We start from the raw sequence: 17,365 nt of genomic DNA, 5'->3' as shown, positions 1-17,365 counted from the left end.
AATAAAAAACACAGAAAGGTAAGTTTTAAATATGTGTGTACCTAGAGTTGTTTCTAGAATACAGGACATAAAGAGGAATGATTGACACAAATGAGTATCATCTACATTCAATTGTTTATTTATCTGAGTAGGTAGCATGTGAGGATCACAGTTTTGAATAAAATAAATAAAAAAAAAAAGATTATACACATTGAAGCATAACCAGTATTTTTGAGGTACTCAGAAAAAAGCCAGTGCTTTCAACATACAACCTGATCTGAGAAGCTTACAAAGCTTACAATCTAGAAAAATACTGTTTTCTAAAGCAGGAAATATTTTTGTGATACTCTCCTCTGTTTTGTTTTGGTTTTTGGTTTTTTGCTTTTTTAAAATTCTTGGCAACATCATTGAAATACTGTTAGAAATACCTCTACATTTCCTGATAGCTTCATGGAACACATTTTCTTGTCTTCATCAATATACCCTTACTTCCAATGAAGTACCTGAGAACAGAATATATCATTGTCTTTGAGGTAATAGACTAGCAAAAAAGTTCATTCGTGATTTTTTTCTGCAAAATAATGAAAAAAGAAAGTTCTCAAATAGTCTTCTGTGACTCAAGCTTTTCTATTTAAAAGGATCTTTTCACTTGAATTTTTAATGGTGTGCAAGTTTTCATAGGACGTTCAAGATAGATATTAGTACCAAATGGAGAAAAAATAATTCCATTTCCTACATACTTTTGTGCTGGCCCAGTGATTGGAAATAAATGAATAATTTGCATAGAAAAAGGATGCAGAAACCATTCACCCATACAAAAATGTTATTGAAAATATATGAAAATATAACCATTCAATTTGAGTCTACATGGTGTGCTGCCCAGCCATTTCATATCTCCCTATTTTTCTAAAGAGACTTCATCTTTTCTTCACATTGCAGATGAAGTATATAAACATGTATTTTACAGTTTAAAATACACTGGCACTTAGAAATATCTCAGAAATCTCTTCAGCTGAAATGCATTTTCTTTCATGTTATATTTTACTTGAACATTTTGAAATAAATGAAGAAAAAACAGACATAGTGTCTTGAAGAATAAGAATCTAATCTGTTTTCAAGGGAGTATGTAAACTGCTTGTAGGCAGTACAGGGGTACTATTAAAAATAAATTTATTAACACAGATGTCTGTATATTATTTAAAGTTATGCAAAGCTAAAGCAGGATTACTTTGAATACCAGTTTGTTCTCTCATTTTGTAAGAAAAATATTTTAGTAGAACCGAATTAATCTGGAATGAATTTAGAGCATCTGAATTTAGAGCAAGAGGAAGTAAGACAATAATGAGAGAAGGAAGGGGTGACATTTTAGGGAAGATCTCAGAATGTGCATACCTCCATGTATGTGGAATGTCAGGACCTGTAGGAATACTGAAGGCCGAAGGCAGGGAACTGTGACTATATGACTGTATAGTGGAATAAGAACAAAATCAATTAAGAAATTACATGTGTAAAAGTGCAATGATATATATACAAGAGCTAGGACAAGGAAAAGAAGAAAAATTCACATTGGGAACTAGAGAGGTTTGAAAGAGTGCATTAAACTTGTGTAAAGAGGAATGACCCAGCAGGGGAGGAAAAGGAGAGAAACCAAACCAGCAGGTAGCATGTAAGTGAAGAGGGTCAAAGTGGGAGCTGGATATGAAGATTGTCAAATGGTATAAAAATAACAAGAACTGCCTAGAAAGAAAAGGTCTGAGATGGAAAAACAAAAAAAAAAAAGTCTAGGTAAGTATGTGTCCTGATTTTTTCTGGGACGGAGTGACCTTTCTTCTTAGTAGATGGGGCAGTGCTGTGTTTTGACACTGATGTGAGAACAATGTTGGCAGCACACTGATGGGTTTGGTGGTTGCTTGGTGATATTCATATTAAATCAAGGACTTTTTGGTTTCTTGGGCCCTCCCAGCGAGAGGCCTGGAGGAGCATGGGAAACTAGGAGGGGACACAGCCAGACCAGCTGACTCGAACTAGCCACAGGGATGTTCCATACCATATCGACATCATGCTGAGTATATAAGCTGGGGAAAGAAGAAGGAAGAGGGGGACTTTTGGCATTATGGCATTTGTCTTCCCGAGTAACTATTACACATGATGGAGCCCGGCTTTCCTGGGGGTGGCTGAACACCTGCCTGCCCATAGGAATTGGTGAATAAATTCCTTGTTTTGCTTTACTTGCATGTGCAGCTTTTACTTTACCTGTTAAATTGTTCTTATCTCAGCCCTGGAGTTTTACATTCCTTTCCAATTCTTCTCCCCATCCCTCTGGGTGAGGAGGAGTGAGCCAGTGGCTGCATGGTGCTTGGTTGCCGGCCGGGGAAGGGAATCTGTTTCCTCGTGCTCTTTCTTAGGTGCCATTGCTTTTCCATGGTAATGTTAAGCTATGACCTTTTCCATTATTTTTTCCTTTATGCCATTCTGCCCCATCAGGCAGTCTTCATGATTTTTGCTATGCAAAACTAATTCCTATCTGGTCAGAATATTTGTCACACCCACCATTAACAATAGAACCTGACTTTACATTTCTTTCTGTTACAGTCTCCAGAATTTTCTTCTTGTAGCTTGTCTTATTACTAAATTATATTCAGGATGAGTAACACACATCTTATAAAAGGATCATTTCTTCATTGGTTCTTCCTTTGTAGTCTTATCTGAGCAGAAATTTTTCTGGGAGCTTTCAACACTATCTGAATGACAATGCATCCCAGCAAATAAAGGCTATTTTAAGGTATGAAGTACCATTTGCTGTTTACACAGCAAGAATTTAGCAGGCCTAATGTTTATCTAAACCATTACTGAGATTTACCCAGTTTGCAGGTAGTCTAAGGACTTTTAATGGGCATAAACAAACTACCTCTGTGCAGATAGATTCCCTGCAATTCTAGTTATGTTTATGATCGCAGTCACGGAGTCATGCAAAGGAGGTTATTTAACTCACAGAACTGGCTCATATCAAACCCAGATTACAAGCTCAGGCTCAACGTTGCTTATAGCAGATAACAGCATACATCCATTTGGAACAACTTCAGATTTCTCTGTGCAGTGTTCTCAAGTGCCTTAGTCTTAAAAGAGGTCTCCAGTTAATGTGCAGAGATGAGTGAACAGAACTAGACACACTGCAGTATTTTCTACAAAAGAGACTAATAAGACACTCGTTCTAGAATAACATCTGTAAGATCAGATTCTTACATCATATCAGGCAGAGGAGAAGAGGGACAAAAGAGATTCAGTATTATATCTGGACTGCTGTTTGTGTATGACACTGACAGTAACAAGGACACTATGCTTCCTGATTACATTTAAGGGCATGCCTAACGTTTGGGACTTGAGGAAATGTTTGATTTTTAACTATTCCTCACAATCAAATTGTCTGAAAATATTTCAAGTTTGACAATTCTGTCACAGTTTACCCTGAGGCTGGCCTTTGAATGCAATGAACTGTGTCAGAGTTTGGATGAAGGTAGGACAACTAAAGGTGGAATTAAAGTGTTTTAAACAAGAGGCATGAATATAGCAGATATGTATGTTTGAGACAAATGCACCAGCAGATGTAGTTTGCATGCACAAGATATTTTTTCTGTGACTTCATTTTACAAAACGTACTTTTCATGTATGATCACTAATTGTCGGGTTTCTGTTTTTCCAGATGATTAACCCAAAACAGAACTTAGATTCTGTTTCATGCTAATTTTGAGATTTTTCAACTGCAAGTGAAATCACTGGAAGCCACTTGGAACACAGTAACTCTCAGCTAGTGTTTGGTAATTGTAAACCCAGTAAAATGTCTGCTCGTTAATAAAGAACTTTCACATCCCTCAGACAGTATTTGATCAATTAGCATTAAAAATCATGTATAAAGAGTCAAGACATTCAAAGCTAGAATAAATCATCTGGGGACAGAAAACAAGAAAACAAAGTATAGCATTACAAAATTTTCAGTATGTTCACTGTCCTAAGTGAATAGTGTTATTAAGAAAGAAAAGTAAAAAACCCTCAAAGTTTAAACTATCGAGTTAAATATGAAGAGGCATGATTAAAAAAAAAAAAAAAAAAAAAAAGCCAAAATCATTTTAGGCAGAACAGTTAACTGAAAGTATCAAAGCTTTTAACAAAAACTGTTTCAAGGACATCTGAATCAGGAAGCCTGCCAGAAATAGTTGGTGTTGCTCATAAGGGTGTAAAAGGAGTACAAAAGATAATATCACGAGGAAAACCATAGCACATTTCTACATTGATATTCAGAGAAGGTCTAAGAACCAGTCCTTACTGGAAAAAGCTGTCTGAAATTCAAATTTCAAACAGAAAATATTTCAGAACCAAACAATGCACATAGCCAAGACCAGACGGCAGTCACTGCAGAGTTTTAAAGAAATTCAAACCTAAGAAAGCTGAATTTATTCAGTATTTCTGTGGCTTCATGTCAAGTATTGGTCACAGTTTTGGACTCCACAATATGAGGATATAAAAATCTTAGGATGTGTCCAAATGAGAGCAACAAAGACGGTGAAGGAACTAGAGAACATGGCATATGAGGAGCAACTGAGGATAATAAGTTTGTTCAGCTTAGAGAAGAGGAGACTGAGGGGTGTCCTCGTTGTCTAGAACTTCCTCATGAGGGAAAGCAGAGGAAAGTGCTGATTTCTATTTGGTGTCTGGTGATAGAACATAAGGGGATGGTTTAAAGCTGTGTCAGAAGATTACGTTGGATATTAGGAAAAAGTCCTTCACTGAGAGGTTGGTCAAGCACTAGAACAAGCTCACCAGGGGAGTGGTCATCACCCCAAGCCTGTCAGTGTTCAAGAAGTGTTTGGACAACACTCTTAGATATGTGGTTCAATTTTTAGGTTGCCTTGTGTGGAGTCAGGAGTTAGACTCAGTGATCCTCGTGGGTCCCATCCAACTCAGGATGTTGTATGATTCTTTGATTCTATGACAGTAATGGTGGATGAAAAGTATGAAATAAAAGGGATGCAATCCAATGCATAAATATACAGGGTAATGCACGTAGTCCAATTGGTGTCCAGTAGAGTCATAATTTGCTATTGCTACTCCTGAGTGCCTGAATATCACTCCCTAAAAATACCAGTGGTGAAAAATCAAACACACAAATAGGAACTGAATTAAACATAGAATATAAGCATTCTTATGAAAGAAGCAACCAATAATATACAAAAAAATTACCTACATGATATTAAGACTACATATTATAATGATAAAACAATAATGGATGGAATTCAGGTAAATCCAACTGAAAACAAATGTAAAACTTGGAAAGATGCGAGAAAGACAACAAAATGACCAACTACACAGAATGGTATCCACAGAACATGATACCATATGGTCCCTTATACATGTGGAAAAAGCAATAAATTTATATATAAAATAATAGAAAGGAGAAGTTTAATTGAAAATGCTTCTTCATTGCATCTCATAAAAATATTTAAAGAACTAGAGTACACATAATAAAACCATCGTGAAGCAGCTTTAAAATTAATAAACTAAATAAAAAAAATAATATATTGTATCTTCATGTTGCAATTGATTATCTCGAGATCCGACAGAAGCCAAGCATAAACATGATCAAAATGTATTTTATGAGTACAGGGAAGACAGATTCACCAGTGACTAGTACAAATTTTGGTCCAGAGTAATTTCCACTTAGGAATTCATGGATTTCTGGAAAGGAAGGGATAGCTGGAAAAGTTTATGAAAGGATATTATTATTTGCTTTGGTTTTGTTTGGTTTTGCTTTTTGCTTTGTTTTGTTTTGGTTTGGGTTTGGTTTTGTTTTGGTTTGGGTTTGTTGTTTTTTTCCCCTATAAACATCTGCTATTTTTACTGTGTAATAATATTTTTTAAAGGTCCATACTGCTATAGGGAAGCTCTGATGGTCTTCTGCTTGAGCAGAGCTGCAAAGACATTTCACATTCTTTTAATTCTCATTTTTTGCTTATGATTTTATCTCTGCCATACCTAGAGAGTTTTGACTTCAGATTGTGGGTACAGTTTACAAGAACATTTTAATTATTAAGTGATTTCCTTTGACACCATTGTCCTCATTTATGATTACAGTTACAGAAAATTTAAGGTATTGAATTAGTAGTTTCTTGTGTCAGTGATTCTGCTGCAGTTTCTAACTGCTGAGAATTCTAAAGGGATGAGGAAGCACACAGATTGCATTTACTAATACAGATGTGGTAGCATCTGTATCCTGGTAGCTGGGATGGAGAAGCATCCTGAAAAAAGTGACTTAGTCAATAGTATCTAGCCTATAGAAATTAACGTAGAAAACCAGAAACCCATCTCAGTCCTTGCAGCATGTTTTCAGCACATGGTTTTCTTGCTTGTTCTCTGCCTGTAACCAGTGCTGGTGCTGAGAAGTAAACATTGCTGATCAACTTTTTGTTAGAACAGGTCTATCAACAGCAGAGACAAGATGTGCTGGCACAGATATAGGCATAATCCTTGAGTTAGGGATATCTTATTAAAGCCAGGGAAACAATGAAGAATCCTTGTTTTATAAGGCTGTTTTCTATAATTTTAACCTTTTTCCTCTTTGCCCCCTTTTTTTTCATGTTGCAGACACACAGAATTTGTCTTGTAAAGCAAATACTTTTAAATATATTTTCCAATTCCAGAAGCCTGATTTCTGGAACTGTTCAGCAGCTTAGATACGGGTAAGTGAAGAGTTAACCATAAAACCTTTCTGGTACTTTGGTATGAAGCATAAGTGACATGGCAAGATTTTTCTTATCAGTCAGTAGCTGTGGGATTTTTCAAGATATCACTCCCTAAAATAGGAGATTTCAAGATGACAGTGCTTAACAGTTCCTAAAAAGAGAGCTATTGTGTAATCTCTGGCACAATTATGGATTAGTTTTACTCCTGGATGAGCAAAAGTGTGTAGTCTTGACTCTGAGCAAGCGTGGCTTTTACATGACAGTTACAGTGGGACAACAAGGAGTGTATATAAAGCTGTCTGTACACACTCGAAGCCAGCTGAAAACAGTTTATTACTTTGTCCAAACTAATAAACACTGGCTTCTACCTGTTTTTTAGCTGATGCAGGGTGACCTCCCATCTGCCCACAATGTTCCTTCTAGACAGACAAGTGTCTATTGCTTTTCCCAACAAAGCACCCTGTTTGCCTTGTCAGCAGTGCACAGTTTCCCTGGGGCTTCATCAGCTGGAAGACTTCAGTGATATTTAAGCTTCTCAGCTCAAAATTTTAAATTTTGACCTTTTGTTAGTACATTAAAGCAAAATTTCATGGCTGAGGATAAAGATTGTGCTTAAGTATAGGAACCTTGTAAACATTTAATTTTTGCACTTCTTTATATGTCTTCTTTTGTGGATGACCAACTTTGGTGGTCTTCAATGAGCCAGCAAAAAGTGTATGAAAAGCATAGCAAGTAGGTAAACATACAATTTAATTTAAAAATATTCTTTCTCCTAAACGTTCCTTCCCTTGAGGTAAGGACTGTTAACATAGAAGAAAGCTGCAAACTGGAAACTAGTGTAAGTTATTATCTCAGAATAAACATAAATGATAAGCAAATAGAGATTTAATTACTTCAGTGTTGTTAAGGCACAAATAATTTATTTCAGTCCTGAAACCAAATTATTCTGAGAAGAAGGGGCTGTTAATCTTGAGTAAGCACAACGTGCATCCCCAAGGCATCTTGCTCTACTTCACTTTTTCTGAAGGCATTTAAATATACAATTTTAATCCAACAAATGGAAATGCTACATTTATTTGAAATGAAGTTAATGATGGTGATGCTGTTGAAAATTAGAGATCTGAGTCCAAATGCAATGTTATAGGTATAATTCCAGGGGTCGGGAGGAATATACCATCAAAAGAAAAGCTTCAACGTTTCTTCATCCTTCTTCCTTCGTTCCTTCATTCTTCAATATCCTACTGCATGTCTCCTGTAATTGTTTTCATTGATCCAAACTATCCTTCCAAGTTGTTGCATCAGTGAAAACCCATGTTATGGGTTTCCCTAGCACATGAACAGTCTCCAGGAAACTTGAATACATTTCATAGAGCAAGATGGTATTTGAAATAGACCTTCTAAGGTTAAATTATCTATAACTTTGCCCTTGTGCAAATAAGCATCATGCATACCTTATTTTAGCCTTGAACCTTAAAAGTTCTCTCTTGAGCAAATATCTACCTACTTCCTACAGTTTTTCATTTTTAGTTACCCTTCATCACTTGATATTATCAGTAAAGGATGCCATTGAAATCTTTCCTCAAAATTATTTATGTTCACTGTAATCATATATAGTTGAAGTAGTGGGATTTTTTGTATGCTAACATAGCTCCCTAGGCACACATAATCCAAGAAATACAGATTTTTCATCAGCAACTTGAAAACTGGAAAGGAATAACAATATACAACAACAACAAAGGTTTCTTTGCTCATCTTTACTTCCTGCCAGATTAACAGAATAAGGTAAAGTACAAAACTAAGATATCACTTATATTCAAACCAGAAAATGTTATCACTTTTTACAAGTACTGACAAAAGAGACTTGGAAGGAAAAGAAATTAGCAGAACTTTAGACTGCAAAACTTGCAATTCAGATCTTTCTGCCTGAATATTTATCAGATATATTTGGAAATATGCTAGAAGATCTGTGATGTGATTATTTTTATACCTGACATTATGATACATAAAAAAGGAATTGCTGTACCAGAAGTAACTGGCAGATAAGACCTCTTTAAGGTAAAATTTATTAGTGTTTTTTTCATAAGTGATAATCTTGCTTTACAGAGCTTAGTGGTAAAAAAGACTTACTGTGGAATGGTCAGCTCTGGTTTATCCTTTGACCCTGATAAAGTAAGTTATGGAAACACAGTGATTGTTGCTGGAACTGGTGATTTATATATATATTGCACACTAAATAGATGATGTCCACTTTCTAAGTTAGGTTCAGGGAACTAATTTCAGAAGTTGAATTTGACTGCTGGCTTCCTTCTTCCAGTTCTCCACTGCACCTCCTCTGTGATGTTTTTCTATTGTTCTGCTGATGTAAAGGAACTGTTCTAACATATGTCTCACTCTCAAGGGAAATTTCAATAGGTCTGCAACATCTGAAAACTAACCAATATCATCTACTTGTGTTGTTTTGGCATATTTTGCTGCTGCAGCTTACATGAACTGCAATTTCTATTCCCATACACTTATTTTCCATTAATTATGGTGAGTACAGGTCCAGATTATACTCTGCTTTTGTAAACCCCTTTGATATTCCCCTGCTTTTTCCTTCAAAAGAAGAGTACTGAGAGGAAAAGTATTGCCTTCTATCCCTCTTTTTTGACAAGCATTGTACCTCTTGTGTTGAAAAAAATGTTCCGATTTTGTATTAAATTTATTGGAAAAGTGTATTCTGACCTATAGCATGTCACAGGACAGGGAGAGAGAAATCCTCAACTGTGAACTGCTATTATGAAATAGGTAGGAAATAGAGTTCTGGCCATAAGTTCTTGTCAAACTAATCCCTTCTACAGCTGAAACTTTTCTAATCCTTTCAAAAAATGGTCTTCCTATAGGTAAAATCAGTATCTTCTAAAAAGTAAAATGAAATCAAAAGCCCCATAACTAAAAAAGCCTCATGGGAAGGATTCTGTTCTAGATCCATACATATTAAGCCAACCTGACACCAAGTGCCTAGTTTCAGGTTAGCTGAAAAGCGTTCCAGCAATTATCTTTATGTTCATTGTATTGATACTGCTCTGCTGGACCTCATACAAAGAAGCACTGGTGGGGGATGTGAAGACTGAGGGCAGCCTTGGATACAGTGACCATGCTATGATGGAGTTGAGGATCCTGAAGGGAAGGAACAGGGTAAAAAGCAGGGCCATAGGAGACTGCTTCAAAGAATTATATTGGAGATGGTCCTGGAGATAAAAGGGGTCCATGAAAGGTGGTTGATTTTCAAGAATGACCTCCTCCATGCTCAAGAGCAGTCCCTATCAGTGTGCAGGCAGCCAAGCAAAGATAACAAATTCTGCATGGATAAGCATGACTAAACTTAAGCATAAAAAGGAACAATAACACAGGTGGAACCTAGGAGAGGAGAGCCAGGAGGAATACAAAGACACTGTTTGAGCTTGCAGGAACAGGGTTGGAAAAGTCAAAACCACCCTGGAGTTGAGTCTGGCAAGGTGTAGAAGAACTATAGAGGAATGAAGGCAGGTTAATTAACATTAATACACAGCTGTGGGCTTGCTTCAAGGGTGGTGGGTTGGCTGATGTGAATAATGTACAGCTGTGGCTGGTTCCTGCTAAGTAGTTAAATAGCAGCCAGGGTGAAGAGAGGTTGGGGAGGAGTGGATTGGGTGTGTCTTGGATGTAGGAGAGACAAGCAGTGGCAAGAACTAGTGTGGACTGGCCTGAAGAGGATGAAGAAGCAGCATGGACAGTTGATGAACTTTTGGAAACCTTGGGGGGGATTGGTGGTTGTGCTGAGGCAAGCTGTGGGAACTACTTACTGAAGTTAACCTGGTATGGGGTGGTAAAAGCCTTGTTGCAGCTGGCTAGTTTGGATAGTGCTGTGACAGCAAGGGAATGGAGAAGCAACAAGTGCTTCTACAGGTACATCAGGAAAAATATAACTAAGGACCCACTGCTGAATGAGGCAGGGGATCTGGTGACAGAGGACATGGAAGAGGTCAAGTTACTCAGTGCCTTCTTCACTTTTGGTCTTTACTGATAAGACTGGATTTTGGGGATTCCAGGTTGCTTAGACCAGATGGAGAGTCTAGAGGAAGATTCCACTGAGAAGTAGAGGAGAATCAGGTTAGGGAGCTTTTAAACAAACTGGGCATCACAAGCCCATGGGCCCTGATGGGATGCACCCATGAACTCTAAATGTTCTGCATGATGTTACTGAGAAACCACTCTAAACAGCCTTTGAAAGGCCATAGCAATCAGGGTAAGTTCTTAAGGACTAGAAGAAAGGAAATGTCACTCCTGTCCCCAAGAAAGGCAGGATTTCCCAGGGCTTGGTCAGTCTTACCTGAACCCCTGGGAAGGTGCATGAGCAAATACTCAAGCATACTAATGTCAAGAAGGTGACTGGGAATAGTCAGCATGGTTTAAAAAGAGGAAGTCATGCCTGACTGACCTGATAGACTTCTACAATGAAATGACTAGCTCAGTTCATAAGGGGACAATAGTGGATGTTGCTTTGTGTGACTTTTTGCAAGGTTTTTGACACTATCTCTGATAACATCCTCATTGACAAACTGATGAAGCTTGAGCTGAAGTGGACAGTGAGGTTAACTGAAAATGGCTGAACTGTTATGCTTAAAGGAGTGTGATCAGAGAGATGTACAAAGTCCAGCTGGCAGCCAGTCACTAGTAGAATGCACCAAATATTTAATGTTTTAGTTGATGACCTGGATGATGGGACAGCATACTCCCTTTGCAAACTTGCAGATAATACAAAATTGGGAGGGATGGCTGCTAAATCAGATAGTTGTACTGCTGTTCAGAATGACCTCTACAGACTGCAAATACAGGTTTACAAGAATCTCATGAATTTCAGCAAAGGGAAGTGCAATGTGCTTACTTGGGGAGGATTAATTTCAAGCATCAGCACAAGCTGGGAATGACTGGTTGGAAAGCGGTTTAGTGGAAAAAGACCTTGGAGTACTGGTGAACATGTTGAACTGGAGCCAGCAATGGGCTCTTGCATGAAGGAGTATCAGTGCTGTCTTGGGCTGTTTCTGAGTAGAGAAGTGACAGGGAAGGGTCCCAAGTTTAGTGTAAAATTTTTTTAAAAGCCCACCCAAACCGCCTCCCTGAAAACCCCTGAGAAACACCTTTATTCCAATATCTCTACAAGATAGCATCCCAAGTAAGTAGTCACAAAGGATGATTATCTCAAAGTGTAAAGACACTGACATTTTTATCCCTGGAGAACCTATTCCTTGTGAGTAAGAATTTCCTGTCCATGTTACTCAACCTTTTTCAGGCAAAGTTTCAGTTAAAGAGCTGCATGCAGTTTTGCTTGAAAAGGTCTTACATATGTCATCTGCATTCTGCAGATTGCATGGCTTGGAGGAGACAGATTAAAGGTCAATATTTGTTATAACAGATCAGTCTGGTGGGAAATGAATGACCATGATATAATTCTTTAAGTAGAATTCACTGTAACTACAAATGAGAGCCAGATGCAGTCCTGATACAGAACTGTCACTGAGTCAGCTGGTGCAGGAGAGTACACTACAACACCAGTGCAAACAACTGAGATTCCTGTTCACCTTTCCTCTGTTAAATCTATGTCTAGTACAGCATTAAATGTATTATATTATCTAGTTTAAATAAAAGCAGGGAAAGATTAATTGGACAGTGTACTAAATGTCTTTGTGCTAAAACAAAGCTGTAATGACTGAAAAAAATCAGGAAAACAACATTTTAATTAACCACTATAAATGACTACATGGAAAACAAAGATGTGCAGTGCAGTAGTTTACCAGAAAACACTAATCTTACAGAAGTATTAAAGGAAAATAGAATTATATCTATTGCAGCAAAAAAGGACTAATTATTTTGTACTTGGTTTTAAGTAATTTTGAAAACACTATGCCATTCATATAGCTCTAAATCAAGACAACTTCACTGCAACTAATGTGCTTATGCAAAAAACCAAACCAACCCAGCTATATGACACTACTGCTGAATTTGATAGTGGCATATCTGAAAACTACAACACGAGCAACAAATCTTTTTATTTTCTTAGAGAAGATAGTATTCAACCTTCTTGATTTTCCTTAGATTTTCTTTCTTCTCTTGCTGGAATATCACAAAAGGCATACAAATACTTTACACTCATCTTCACTTGCATATCTTTTGTAGCAGTCCAGAGACTGTGATAAGCTGAACTTACTCATTACTAGATCTAGCAACATCTTACATTCAGTTTTGCATGTAAACATAGGCACAGAGTAGGAACCTGGGCATGCCACAAACATACACTTCTGCATTCTTGAACATACAAACAGAAAGTGTCTAGACAGGTGGAAAAATGAATGCTTTTATATGTCTAACTAAACATTAAAACACTTACAAAACACTTCTACGCCTACATTAGAGTGGTTTTCTCTTCAAAACAGTGAAGCCAAATGGAAGATGGGTGATTCACCAACACTTATTCACTGTATCTTTGGCACCTTTAGTCATTTATTTATACATATTAAAAAAATATCCTCAGGCTAGTATTTTGGTGGACAACTTCACAGTATTCAGATGTTTTAAAAATTTCCTTTAAAATTTAACCAGATGAGCGTACAAAAACCTTAAACAGCTTTGAAAAGTCTGCTTCTCTCTGGCTTTATTACTGTTTAGCCCTTAGCAATAAGGAGGAGTGACTCAACCCTAGGTGACTTGTAGCTTTTTCCAAAAGATTATTGATTATTTCCCAAGCAACACTATGACATCCCCAAATGACAGTGAACAATGTTCTGAAAGGTAGGCCTGTGTGAAAAAAAGTAATATTTAAAAATTCTAGAAAATGTTTTTTTCCCACTTATAAGATAAGGTTATGGGGGTTTTTATGCAATGTGGTAGTTTAAACACTTTTGAAAGAAAAAGCTTATATGCTAAAAAGAATTGAACACAGATGCAAACAGAGTCAGCACTATCTAAAAGTCAGCAGGTGAAAGTGGGTGTATTTTAATGACCTTTTAAGTTCTAGTATGCAATTTAGATGTCTCATGTGTTGGAGAAAAATGTAGGCTTTTTTGTAACTAGCATTTTCAAAGGCAAATGTGACTTGATTGTTCTATATTAAATTATACAATTTCCACATGCTGGAAACATATGTTTCTCCCTTCTTGACTCCTCTCTGCTGTGTTTTACTCCAGCTTTGAGTCCTCTGATGTATTTGCTGTGAATTCTATAGGGATATTTCCAGTATTTTTAGTTCAAGTTGGTAGTATCTCATGGTGGTTGCAGTGATTTTTATGAGCAGTTTACACTCAGAAACACATAGCAGTATAAACTTAAAACTGCAGAGTGCAATAGTAAGTAAACTTATAAATATCCAAAGCAATAAAATCCAAAGTATTAAAAATCAACACAAACTTCCTTGAAATTTACAGTTCCCTTAACACAGCCATGCACTTGACTTCTATTGGAAGTTATTAAACTGGATTAAATACTTTTATTTGTTTTATCTGGAGATTACTTTGGATTGTTTCTGTTTTCCATTGTTCTTCAAGTGTAGAAGAAATTTTGAATACATCTGTTTTCCTGGGACTTCTTTATATGGTGGAAGAACAGTGGATCTTCCAGGTTCATCGAGCACTCAACAGTTAGAATTACATTATCACATAAATGTTTTCTTTTTTGATGTAAGAACTGGATGGACTGCCAAGAATATAAGTATATATACATTTAGAAAGTCAATCCTCTTTATTGTTTGGACAGTAAATAAGCAAGTCTGAAACAGATAATAATTGGCACTGATAGACTTGCTTCAAAATGTAATACTTCAGCAAGACATTTTTTTCCGAAGTATGTTTTTGGAGGGGTGGGATTTTAGGAAGAATGAAAATTGTTTGAATGAACATCCTGGGCCTTAGCAATTCAGAAGCAGCATACTTCTGAATGATAAAATTACTATTTTTTATGGTTTTTAATTACATTTTTTAGGAGAAATTTAGAAACATTGCCTGAGAATGTAGGAGTGGTGGTGTTAAGGAAGTGAAAGTGCATCTGAAGCAGAGACTTGCAAGAGGCATTAAGGGCCACAAGAAGACCTTTATTACTACATCAAGCAGGAGGAGCTTGAACAAAGAAAATGTTAGCTTATTGTTGCATGGAGTAGTGACAACAGACACAGCTGAGGTTCTAAATGTCTTCTTTGCTTGAGGCTCCATCAGAAGGTCTCACAGGCCTCTGTGCTTAGAGGCAGAGTTCAGGAAGACCTGCCTGTGGCACATGACTGTAACGTCAGAGATTACTAGCAAGAACTGAAGCCATACATATTTGCGAGGCCAGATGGACTGTATCCAAGGGTGGTGTGAGAGCTGGCCAGTGTCTGTGGAAGGCTAGTCTCTATTGTCTTTGAAGTCTACTGGAGACTGGGGGAGATACCTGAAAACTGTAGAAAAGTGGGGGTAGCACCTGTCCTCAAAAAGGGCCAAACAAATAATCTAGGGAACTGCAGCCTTACTTCACTGCCTGGGAAAATCATGGAGCAAGTTCTCTTGCAACACATACCTGAGCACATGAAGGAGAAGGTGACTAGGAGCAGTCAGCATGGATTTACCAAGGGTGGATCATACCTGCCCAACCTAACTGCCACCTCTGATAAACTTCCATGATTAGGGCAGAGTGGTGGATGTTATTTACCTTGACTGTAGCAAGACTTTCAACATTAGGTACACAATATTCTTGTATCCAGTTTAGGATGCTGTAGTTCATGTGTGTGGTCTGGGTGAGTCAAAAACAGTGTATATGGCTGGGATCAGATGGTTGTGATTAATAGATTGTACTCTACCTGGAGGCTAGCAAGAAGTGCAGTACTGCAGGGCCTTACCCTGAGACCTATCCTACTTAATGTTTTTATCAATAACCTAGACTGGCAACAAAGGCCACTCCCATCAAGCTTGCAGGTGGCATCAAAGTGAAGGGAGTAGCTAATATGCTTAAAGTCAGATTGTTAACTAAAGACACCCAGAAAGCTTGAAGAAATGGGCCAAAATTAATGTTTTGAAAACCATCAAGGATAAATGCCAAGCCCTGCGCCCGGGAGGTATGGGCTGGGGGCTGCCTGCCTGGAGTGTGGCTTTGCCGAAACAGGCCCTGGGGTTTGTGTCAGACCGTCAGCTGGTGTGGGCCAAGACTGAGCCTCACAGCTGACCCTGGTTAGAGCAGGAGGCTGAGCAGGTGATTTTCTGAGGTCCCCTGCAGTCTGAACTATCCTTTTAACCTCCAACAGTGAAATTAATTTTATCTGCAAAATGGACTCCTTGAGGAATATATGACCTGTTTGTTCTCGTGTCATACAGAAGTGAACTGTGGCTACTGATATCTCCCCTGCACTGCGCTTGTAAATTCATTACATTTCCCCAACATCTAGATCAAAGTTTTAGAACATTTACTGGTATATTTTCATATATCTTCAGGACAGCATGAATATCCCAGACACAGAAATGATCTTGGGGTCTTATTTGGCATCTGCAGACAACAGCAAATTTAAAGAGGAAGTTTATTGCCCATCACCATCACAGCAAGGGAGAAAAGACCACTGACTGAAAGCATTCAGTTAGAATGTCCAGCACTCTGGGTAACTTGAGTTACATTATTTTAGATAAAGCACATTCATTTATGATTATAATAGTTTTGGTGTATTTTTCCATTGTCTAACATTTTTGCGATGTAAAAAAATGTTCTAAGTTATCAAATCATACTAAGGCATTTTCCAGTAAAGCAAATAACTCATAGATTGGTTAAAAGTATAGTTAAGTGGAAAATGCACGTTCAACTTTGTGCTCAGGTCTTCACTAGAGAGAACAATTACCTGAAAATTATTTAGAATGTGGAGAGGTCAGAAAAAAGGAAAAGACTAGCTCTGAATTTTTTGCCATAAAAAATTGATTTTGTTCTATAGTAAAGATTTTTCCCCATGAAAAACTTAATCAAAATCGTTATTTTCCTCCACAGAAAATATGTTGTTAGAACTCGTTATTTTTATTTTCAGTATTTTCTAAAACTATCCTGCTGCTAAAAGTGTCTTTAAAAAAATAAAAATATTAAGTACTGTTTGAGAACATCACTTCACTGTTTTCAGTTCAGTAGCTACGAAGCAGCATCCATTCAAACTAATTTTCTGGGAGTCTGTGTAGGCTTAATGGTGTCAAGGGTCAGGATTTTAAATATTTTTTTGTCCTTGTCAATAACTCTTCACTATCATCCCTTCTGCTTTCTTAATGTGTAGTTACACTTAGTTTAAAAGAAGTATGTTAACATTTTGGATTTAACTTTCTTGTTGTTTGTACCTGTTTACACTAGGTTTATGCTTTGATTACCTTTTCTGAATTCCAAGCTGTTCCAGTCATAAAAGTGGTGTAAGTGAGATAGCTGTCATCCTCCATCATCAGCTGTATTTGGACTTGGTATGCATATTCTTCTGTCCCTCATAGCTTCTTGTCTGGTGTTCTGACACTTCAATATCAGTATGTTCACGTTCAATACTTAGTCTGGGCATTTTGGGAATAGTGGCATATATATAATAATACTAAATAATCCTGTTATTTCAGACTAATCAGAGCCTTTTGAGACAGCCAGCTCTTGAGTTTTATATTGAT

The sequence above is a fragment of the Falco peregrinus genome, chromosome 7 (genome assembly GCF_023634155.1).
Source record: "Falco peregrinus isolate bFalPer1 chromosome 7, bFalPer1.pri, whole genome shotgun sequence".
NCBI lineage: Eukaryota > Metazoa > Chordata > Aves > Falconiformes > Falconidae > Falco > Falco peregrinus.
Note: the sequence above shows the minus strand (reverse complement) of the source record.